Genomic DNA, 11,284 nt, shown 5'->3' with positions numbered 1-11,284 from the left:
AAATAGACTGCCTCTGGCTGCCTGCCAGCCCCTCGCTGCAATTTGAGATCCCAATGACACCTCAGCTTGACTAGGTGCCAGCAGCGAGGGCCCTATCAGTGCGCTCTCGGGCCGTGGGGGTGGGGTGCGCAGCTCCTGACTTCTGGGCTTCAAACCCCGGGCAGTGATCAAGGATAATATTATGAGGAGAGACAAGGGGAGGGGGAGGGGTAAGGGGGAAGCCGACGATCGGGGTGAGGGGAAGGTTCAGAACTTCACGGGTTAAAGGGGGGGGGGGGGGAAGGCAAAGTGGTTGCCATTGGGTTGCAGGGCAGCCTGGGCTGCAGGGAGTCTGGATGGGAGAGGTCAGGGCTCTGAGTTTGGGGAGGAAATAGGGCACTGAGTTAGCAGGGCCTGATCCTGCGTGTTGTCTCCTCTGCTGGTGGGGCAAGGACCCCAATCTGCTGCCTGGGTAGCTGGAAGGTTGGGGACCCTCTGACTGGGAGCCAATGTGCACAGCACCCACCAGCTCCAAAGGTGAGCGCAGGAGGGAGATGGCTGGGTGCCTGCCAGGGAGCTACTCTCAGGTCCAGGAAAGAGCCTTTGTGTGTGCAGGGTGCCCGGCTCTCCTCTCCTGTCCCTTTGCCCCTGGGCTAGGTTTAAAAATGCAGTGAGACTTTACCCAGCGCCAGGGTGCACCCCTGACACCCCCAATCAGCAAGGGTTAACGCGGCCGGACAGTGAGCAAGAGGGAGGGCTGGGTTGCTTATAAGAGCTCTGTTAGATTCCTCTTTGGAAAAGTTCGCTGTTGCTTAGGGCATGCCAGAAAACAAGGGGAATTTTGCCATGTGAAGTCCAATTTGCACGTTTTAGCTCATTCTTCTTCTGCCTCTTGCACTGCACAAAATGAGGAGGAAGAAGAAAGAAAGAAACGACAGCAACAAAAAAAGCACTTTGCAGTGCTCATCCCCTGTCCTGGGCAGCTTGGGGTTTGTTGTCTTTTGTTCTACCACCGCTGCATTCCTCAGGGTTACAGTTCTCCCGGCCCTGGTCCCTCTCACTTGCCTGCCTTAGTTGTCATTCATCGCTAGGAGCGGGGAAGCTGGAAGCGTGGGGAAGGGAATCTCCAGCACTGGGGTGTGCAGCCCCGCGGCCGCCCCGGCAGCTGTGCTCAGGGGTTACACCTGGAGCAGGGGTACGAGCTGACCCCAGCTGAGCCAAGGGTGGGAGTCCGCTCAGAAGAGCAAGCACAGGGGCATCTACCAGGGCAGTGGGAAATTCAAAGGGATCAGCCTGTTCTGGGTGAAGTTTACATGCGAATCAAGTCAACCCCCCATCCACATAGGCACGCACTCCTCCAAAGCTTCATATTCCCCAGGTTTCTTTTTAGATCAGTCATCTGTGCAGCTGCATTGCATGGATTTTGCCACTAGAATGCACCCTTATCTATGGTAAGAGAAGGGATGGTTGCTTAAAAGCATTAACTCCTTCTTTTCCAAAATTTCCATGCTTAAGGCTTTTGTTTCACCTCTCAGGTGTTCCTTGTTTTACTGTCTTTCTACTCCAGTAGTAAAGATCAAATCCCTTCTGTTCTTACCCCTTGCTCTTCAAAAAACAAGGCCACATTTCTAAGCTTGGTTGTATGGGGTTTTTTTTGTTTTCTTTCTACCAAGAGTTTTTCCAGAGATTTTATTTAATACTAACTGAATCTCTGCTTAGATCACAGTTAACTGCAAAAAATAGGCACCTTTAACGTAAGAAAAGCACCCCTCAGGGATTTTATCTATAAGTGTTTTTAAATGGTTTCTCTAGTTGACACTTAGGACTTTTACAGCACATTAATTGCATCCTGCCTCTGGTTTTTATGAGAATCTGCCACTGGTCTGAATGGGTGCTTTGCAGAAAATAGCACCAGGCAGAGAGTGAGCGAGCACTGTTCACCTGGAGATCTGGATGCACTTTGTGAAAGAGCTTAGGGCATGAGAGAATTTGCTTTCCTCATTCTCTCTACCACCCTGTAAGAAACAGTGTGGCCTGGATTAATACTTGGTACAGAGACAGCAAGAGTACCAGAGGGGTGGAGGAGAGGTTTCACTCCCACTCCAACCTGCGAGACGCAAAATGGTAAGGCGTGTAGAGAACTGCCTCCATCAAGCCCAGCTGCAAGCCCTGGCATGGAAGGCTTGGGCACGGCTGAATTGCCATGGGGCAGAGATCCTGTGAGGGATCCCGGGGAAAGCTGCTCTAATTTAGGGCTGTCCGGGAACTTTCTCTCCAGCTTTCAGGCCAAAATCTAGGTGGTGTGAAGTTGTCTTGCAGCCACCCTCATTTTGTTCCTAGGCTGTTCTGCGAGGACATTCATCCACAAAAGCTCACCTGGAAACTGAGTCATATCCTCAGCCAGAAGATTACAAGATTTTAGCCATGAGATGTGCCTTGATGGCAGATTTTCTGCCATTTTATGAAAGTAGTTTCAGCCCTAGCATCTTTGGGCCACCACCTGTGTTGAACCACTGAGCCCAGCAGTCGGATGGAGTTGCAGCTGACCCTCTGGCACGTGCTCTTCATGCTCCCCATTTTTATGGCGTTTTTTGCTGACACTAACCCCCCTCCCCCCCCTTACCCTGGGAACATAAGAAAGCCACGGAACAGTGTGCGGCGTATGGCTGATCGTGAGCTGTAGGAGAGCCTGCAGCTAACAAAGATCACATTTCTCCTGGCTTGTGCTCTTCCAGTGGAGATCACAATCATGTTTTATGTTTATAAGACATGCTTTCTTGTTTCGAGGGAGTGAACAGAGAGTGTTCAGAGGAAACCAAGGTTTCTATTAGTGTCTTCTAGTGTATTTCATTGCTATAGGCTCTAAGTGTTACATATGGCTCTACTGCAAAAGAGAAATAATTATTTGGAAAGCAGTTACTGTTCTTAACATCTCAGATATGTCACACTTCATTATGATACTCTCTGTAATGTGCAAAAGCACTGACTTTCCTGGATATGATAAAGAGGATGGAACACATACTTTTATCAGTTTGGGCTAATCTGTGTTTTGGAGGCACTTAGAACATCAAAAAAGTTCAGGCAACCTTGAAAGATTAGGAGCTGAATCACAGATACAAGAGTGAGATTTTTTTTTTTTCTCCATTCAAAACCACATTCCATTTTTTGTACATCTGAAACACATTAGTAAAATAATGCATTTACAGGAGAATGTATAATTTTTTTTTCATGAGTGAGTATTAAACCCCACAAAACAGTTGAGAAGTCAGGTGCCTGAAGCATCGCTTTGAAAAAAAAGGCCAATACTTCAATTCTTGGAGGAAAAAATGACAAGCAGCAAAAGTGGAACTTATGGGACAAGTCTGAGACAGAAGTGCAGAAAGGAGAGATGAGCAACAGCAGGAGGTACAGATATCAACATGATATTTCACTTTGCATGGAGACTGCTTTGAGTGTCAAAAGTAAAATGCGATTTCCTCCCGAGATATTTGTTCTTCCTCTGGACGGTGCCTTCTTGCTTGCGATGATAACCCTAACAAGTTTTCACAGCTTCATGCTGCGAGCCCCTTTCCAGCAGGATCCATCAGCCCATCCTGCAGCAGTGGATGTAGTAGAGCTAGCGAGGGCTAGGTGGCATACTGGATACATTGGAGAGTCACCTCCAAGGACTTCCTTCCACATCCAGCAAGGGCTAGGCTGAATGAAATTATCTCTTTGCAAGCAGCTTTCTGTGTCATTAAAAAAACAAAGCAACCGATGCTTCCAGTGAAGACAGCATCAATGTTTTGCTTTCTAACATGCCTCATGGGGGTATCAATTTTAAACCACATGTAGAAATGGAGTCTCCCCCCACCAGATCAGCGCCTGGGTGTTCTGCAGGGCTGTGTTGGCTCTGTTTCACATTATCAGGGCTCAGCTGCCAAGATTTCCAGTGGTGAGTGGTGTCTGGGGTGCCTCCATCTCCCAGTGGAGGCACGAATCAGCTTGGGGTGCAAAGTGGGGGGATTCTTTAAGTGAGGGACATCAGATCCTGGGCGTCAGGAGGACTTTGGAGTCTTTTACAAGGACTGAAGCATAAAGGCTATGCTGGATGTTTAACTGATAGAGGCAGAAATAGCTCAGGGGACAAATTCCTCTTGCCTGAGCACAGATGAAATTAGTTTCTTCTGCTAACGGGGAAAAGACAGATGTTTCATCACAGGCAGACAACTGAGGTTCCCCTTTGCACCTCTCTGACAAGAGTGGAGAGCAGAGGTCATTGCATTGCTGGTGGCTCTCAAAGGACCTGAGAGGAGTCCCTGAGTGTGGGGCAAACAGTTCAGTGTCCCTCCCTCCCTCCCTTGTGCATGCCCAACAACGAGCAGGTGCTGTGACTCTCCTGCTCCACTGGCCATGCATGGCACACTCATGGGCCTGTGTTATGTTCCTGCTTCCCTGGGGTATCGGGAAAGTGCAGTCTGGCTCTGGGGAGAGATGCTGGATGACTGGGGGTGAGTTGCAAAAGAAGCATCAGTTTGCCCTGTCTGCACAACAGGGCTGATGAGGCTTCTGTGTCTTGGAGGGGACAGAGTGGGCTTAAAGGGCTGCCTTTGTACGTGGCTGGAGATCTTGTCAAGGTGCTCTGCAAGCTGGAAATAACCCTGTGAATCGCTCACTTTCCACCTCACCTTCCCCCGCTCCGTGCTGCCCACATTGTTTTTTTGTTATTAATTGTTTTAGATTCAGACAATGCCTCTCCTTTGGCCTCAGGCAGACGCACTGGCTGAATCACTAAAACACTTTAACACACATTTGCTGAGGCAGCAAAACCCAGTATCTCTCTCCTTCTCTCTCTCTTTCACTGCCTCTCCAGTATCACAGTCAAAAGGTGACTGAGACACAAAGTAGATCTGAAATTGGCTGAAAAGGGAAAGTGCTCCCAGCTGAAGTGCAGAAAACACCTGCATCTAATAAAAACAAATGAGAAACATCATCAATAACCAGGAGAAAAAAATAGTGTAAATAAAAGGAAGAGTATAAATTCAGATGGTCTCTGGGGAACTTGAACAGATGCCCTAGCCTGCTGTCTTTTGGAGGTATTGTCTAATTATTTACCTTGTAGTGCAGTAAAATACAGGGGGTTGCCGTATGTCTCTGACATAGACTAAGGTGCTTTAGAAACCTTTCTGTGCATGTGGATGCCATGGTGATGAGTGACACAGAAATACGATAGATTGTTGCTGTGTCAGGAGAGGGGCATCTCCTAGAAGAAGGAGTTATCCCAAGAAGGATACTCCTTTCTGCCCTTGTAAGGTTTTGCATGTTCTGTTGCAGGCATGGGGATAATGATTTAGGGTAGAAAATATGCTCAGAGTTGATCGAGAATCCAGAATTCCCTTACAGGATATTCTGTGTGAAAATGGGATGCCCTTTGCCTATGTGATCACGTATGTGCTGCCTGTCCCCATGAACAGCAGTAAGCAGTATTTTAGGTAGAGGAGATGACTTCTGACTGTGACCATCACCTCCCTCCAAGCCTGCTCTGTGCACGTTCATTCCTGAACCTTTGCATAGCGCCTGAGGAGTTGGCATGAAAATAATGTCTTGGAGCCCCGCTGATTTTATTTTTCTTTTTTCATCTTTCAACCACTCTGGATTCCCTTCTACTCTGTGCGTGAGCCAAGATGGATTTGAGCTTTTCATCTCTTTTTGCATTGCCATGTACCTGGAAATGTTCCTGTCTGAATCAATATGACCACCAGGAACACTCCAAAACCCCTGTCCAAAGGGCAGGGAGGTGTAATTTTGGTGAAGATCTCATGTGTGGGTGTCTGGCTGCACCACTAACGGGAATGTGTATGGATGGCTTGGAGGCTTTCTAGGGATGAGGAGACATGACCTCTATAGCCTGGTTCTGAAGCGCTCTCGGAAAGCAGTCTATCTCTTCTGTTGAGGGTGCTGTAGAGGGACATCCAGAACTACTCTGGGATCTGGGGATAACAAGTACTGGCTGTTACCATTTATAGTCCTTTTAAATAGGGAAAACTCTCTTCTGCCTGTGACTATCATACCTCGATTTCTTGCAGAGCTTTCTGCTGGTGGGATGTCTGTGTGCAGCTGTCTTCATTAAATACCCACAATGAGCAGTCGCATAGTTCAAAGGATGATTAAGATCCTCACCAAACTAACCCAGGCTGCAACTTAGAGCCTCAGCTTCCCTGATGTGAAAGGAAAACATCCTGTCTAGGTCCAATCTGAGACACATGCATGAAGCCTCATCCCTGAAGGTCTGCAGAGTTCTGTAAGGTCAGAAATGTATGTAGGATTTCTGGGTCCTGGTGAGACACCAGGGACAACAGGTTCTGTGATGGTGACGCAGGCTCATGCAAGACTGGATGGAGACAGACCCAAACCAGAGGGGCCTTCAAACCCTGCTTGGATAAATCTTCTTCTTAACCGCCAGTAACTGGCCTGGATGTGGGCTCATGATTATATCCCTGAAGTAATTCCCTGGACTTCTCCTTACCCCCATTCTATAATTATTCATAGTTATTTTCTAATGGCTGTCCTACCACTTGTTTTCTTTCTGGCTTTCTTCTTCTTCCGAGTAATGAAAACACATCAATGGCCTTTCTCCAAGAACAGTTATTAAAGCCATCACCCCTGCCTATCCCCCCTCCCCTCGTTTAAAGCCTATCAAGCTCCATTGGATTTGTGGCCAGAGTTTGCATCAAATTACTATTTTAGGCTTGCCAAAATAAGCACAACTAGAAAGTTTGGAAGCGGGGGAGGTGGGGGGGGGGGGGGAAAGAAGAATAGACAGAGAAAGTTATAATCTTCCCAGATCACTATTAATTACATTTATAATAATTATACTTTTCCAGACGGTTACACTGCTGACAAGTGGGAGGATCAGCACTTGTAGGGCAACCTGTGTCTGTATTTTGGCCTTTGCTTTTCCTCTACAACAAGTCCTTTGTGACTTGCAGCTGCTACTGGGACACCTCTGTCCCCAGTGGGATGGAGAGGACAATGCGCCTGTGCAAGGAGGGTGGATGGCTTCACTCCCTCCATGGCAGAGCTTGCTCCCACAAACAGGTCCCAGCTTGGCTTGTCAATTTGCCACGTCTTCTGAGGCTGAATTTTGTTAACCTAGTCCCCTGACAGTCTGGAGCACAGAAGAGGTGGGGTGCAGGATGGAGAGCTCTGGGTGACTGTCTAAAGCTGCTGCTTGAGACACAGAAGTATTAAGGGGTGCCGTCTCATGGCTCCGTGCTGAGCTGTGCCTTATTCTGATCTCCTAGGAACGTGCTCTTGCATGGGTGAATCTAATGGGTGAACACAGCAATTTGGAGTAGCTCCTGCAAAGTCAGACTGTTCCTGATTTGTCAGAGGATATTTATTTAGAGGAGTGTAGCAATTAGAGAAGAGAACAGAGATGTCAAAAGGCATTTGGCTTTTCTTTTACCAGCCTCTTCTTCTGGTGCCTTTTCAGAGGCCACTGTCCTCCTCAGTCTCCTGCAGTGCTGAAATCGCTCACAAGTCTCTGCCTTGCACCGCAGCTGAAGTTATTATCTCCTTTCATTGCCTTTGCTTGGCATTTCCCGCTTGACACCCCCTTTCATATCCTAAGTCAGAGGTGTGAGGTCCCAAATACTCATCAGAAGCAAAACCTCAAAAGCATTAAAATAACACATTTTGTCACTGACCCAGTTATCTGCATTTTCAGAGCTGTCTCACTTCAGACCCATCAAAAACTTTGGATCCCACATATTCTCACCTGTAATGTGATATATTTTATGTCTTAAACTAAATGCCCTCCCTAAAACTGCATATCACACAGGCCCCTCAGTGAAGAACAGAACCACCCACTTACCGGGGGAAAACATTTTTATACAATATCCACTTTATCTCCAGCCTGTGAATCCTGATCCTCAGGGGTAAGCTAAAATAATACTGACTCTTGAACTAAAATTCATAACTCTCCTGCCTGTGACAAATCACAGCCTCAATAAGAGATCTTAATTTTATGTCATATTACAGCTTCCACTACAATTTACCTGTCCCCCAGGATCCTAAAGGCAATAATTATCTCTCTGTCTGTCCACTCAGGACCAACAGCCTTCTTACCTCCCCTTTTCCATCATCCTCTGCCTTCTAGTTGCTGGCTCCCTTAAAATAGACAGGCATCACAGCAGAGAGACACAGGTGGTGTTTGTAGGCCAGGGACAGATGTCCCTGGTGCTCCTGACAAGTGGTTTGCAGTCGTGATCCTCTTGTTCCCTCCCTTGTACAGTAGTAGCAAAAGTACATAGAGCAAGAGCTGTAGGGCCCTGCTACCATTCTGCTGCTCCTATCTGCTTGGTGAGGGGAGGCATTTTCACCCTGTGAACAAGACATTCTTCCCCTTGGTTTTCCTGCCTTTTCTGCCCTGCTGGCCCCCTGGCAGAGCAGAGCATTGCTCATGGATACCTCAGCAAGAGTCCTTGCCACTGTTTGATGAACGTTCCATAGGGTTGAGACTGACCCGTGAAACCTATCCTTTTTTCACTCAGTATTAAAAGAAATAATAAAAAAGTGATATGAAAGTAAATGCATAAAAAGTACTATTAAAACATATGCCTAAAAAAGGTAGTTGAAATAAGAACAGATGCAACAATCCAGGAAGGCAGTGAGGGAAAACAGAGTCTGTGCCCAGTACAGAAATAGTGAGGCATTCAACGTGCAACTGTCTCTTGGGCTCCCAGACTCAGAGCACACATCAAAGGCCTGAACTGGATCCAAACCATCATTTCTACCCCTCCCCCCACTTTTTTTTGAGAAGACAATCTCCACAGCCTCCTATGAACTGAGTTTCACAACCTGGGGCAGGCATGTGGCTTTCTCTGGACTCTTCATATTTTCCTTTCTCAGCCATGCCATAATGGGCAAAGAGAGAGAGAGAGAGATGGCAAGTCAGACCCACTTATGGGTCTGGAAAAGTCACTGGCAGGTCGAGCAAAGCACATGGGTCTCACAGCAAGAGCCAGCACCCTCATGATCTGTGCTGGGAAACAGCATATGAGCATATGAGTCTTGTGCTCTTGCAGCCTGGGGAAATGTAGTGACTCAACATAGTCATGCCAGTGGGTGACATCTTTGTGTTGGGATGCATGTGTCGGCATCAGGAATTAATTCAGTATTCCCCCTGCCTGTCAGGCTGACAGGAACTCACTCAGACCGAAGGCGTGTTCCGGCACACGTGACGTCGTGTCTTTGAAGGCACTGCTTGCAATGGTCTCAGGAAAATGCCAGCCAATTCTGTGCTGCTTGGCAAGGGGAAGGTAACAGCAACCGGGCAAGAAATCAGAACCCTCCTCAAATGAAAATTCTAAGAGAGCTTCTACGTAGCTGTGGGTCTCACATTCCATTGGGATCCGTGGACTTTTGGTCACCATTCCTCTGTCTGGAACAAGTCTGGTATAAATGGTGCCTTAAAATATTTGGCTTCCACTAGGGCAGTTAAATTTTACGTTTCAGATAGGAGCCTAAGATTGAACCCAAAATGGGCAAGAGAGGGTTGAGGGCTCAAGTGAAATGTGGACCAACTTGACGGGGTAGACTGAGAAGACAGTGCCATGAGGAGCAGGCAGGTACAATGGAGTTAGGAAGAGGAGCAGGGATCTCCCTCTTCTACAGCATAAGAAAGCCAGAGAGCCCTTTCTTGATGTTGAAATGCCACATTAGGAAGGAGTGGAGTCAACAAGCATCATGGCAATGATGCCAACTCTGCCAGCATTCATATATCAGTGATGGATTCTTCCTCAGGACAAGAACTTCATCTGTGGACAAGAGCCTATGCACAAATATAGGTCAAAGGAAGAAACCCATGCATCCCACGTGCCTTCATTTTTTTGGCCCATTCAGACTTTTTTCCTGGAGTTTTCAGCAGCCTCTTCAATCTTCTTGCAGAAATCCCTGAGGACAGACTGATCCAATATAAACTTTACTGTAGCAGCTTTCCCAGGTGACTGGCTCCTGTAGCTATTCTCTGTGCTCCAGCTCTGCCTGAAGTCACTACTTGTTGCCAGATTCATGATGCTTTTCTGAGGTCTCCAACTGTGTGAATAGCTTGTTGCCTGACTTCCCATCTCTTCCTATCTGCTCCTAAATTTTCATCTTTTCAAAGCATGGTGAGAGTTTTCATATCGTGCATGTTATGTCTCATTGTCCACTGAAACCTTCCTAACTCTGAACGTATTTCAAGTGCAGTGGTGCAAGATTTTGGAGGAGGTCACAGTGAGAGTCCTGTAAGACCTTCATCTACATCCTTCCACCATCTCATCCTCAACTTTACTCACACTCATAGAATCGCAGAACAATTTGGGTTGAAAGGAACATTAAATATCACCTTGTTCCAACACCCTGCCATGGGCAGGGACACCTTCCTCTAGACCAGGTTGCTTAAAGTCCCATCCAACCTGGCCTTGAACACGTCCAGGGATGAGGTATCCAGCACTTCTCTGAGCAACCTGTTCCAGTGCCTCACCACCCCATAGTGAAGAAATTAAAGCAACTCTTCCAAACGAATGTAGTGCCCTGTACCTCCTAAGTACCTATCTTTGCAGACTCCATCCCACCTCTCCTTGTACATTTAAAAGTTGGTTGTCTGGTTGAAAGTAATTGTGAAGCTCTTCCATGGTTAAAGATGGGTGTGGGGGGAACTGAGATGCTCCCAGATCTGAGAGTTGTGATGGATGTTGAGAAATCTTGTCCTTTCCAGGGTCAGTTAACTAAGTAGTGAGTGCTTCAGTCCATGCAAGGCTAATGCCTTCAGTCCTTCCTCTCAAGCAGCCTGGCTTTTGTACCTTGGTCTCCACTGCTTTTCCAGGAGGTTTAAGAGCCCTTTGGCTGATTGCTGCTCAGCTTCCAGGACCAGGCAGGGGCAAGTGGTTTCAGTCCCCCGGATACAGCTGCAGACTGTATGGGATGTCGTAGGCTCAGTCATACCTGCATCTGTTCCAGCTGGTGGACAAGCCAGAAAGGCCACTCTTTTAGCTGAAGGGGTAGCTGGAGAGTGACCTTAGACAGAGTTTGGACTTGGGACTCCTATTCCTGGATCTGCCTGGCTACTGTTTTAACCAAGCATGATGTGGCTGCTGAGTTACCATCACTAATCTTTTTCCTCTCTACCATAACCAGTTTCCATAAGCATTGTGAAGCCAGCTCTGAAAAAAAAAAAAAAAAAAAAAAAAAAAAAAAAAAAAAAAAAAAAAAAAAAAAAAAAAAAAAAAAAAAAAAAAAAAAAAAAAAAAAAAAAAAAAAAAAAAAAAAAAAAAAAAAAAAA

Source organism: Empidonax traillii, unplaced genomic scaffold, assembly GCF_003031625.1.
Source record: "Empidonax traillii isolate 1590-97213 ecotype Southwest subspecies unplaced genomic scaffold, ASM303162v1 scaffold5:size3517227, whole genome shotgun sequence".
NCBI classification, from domain to species: Eukaryota; Metazoa; Chordata; class Aves; order Passeriformes; family Tyrannidae; genus Empidonax; species Empidonax traillii.
This window is presented reverse-complemented; position numbering follows the sequence as displayed.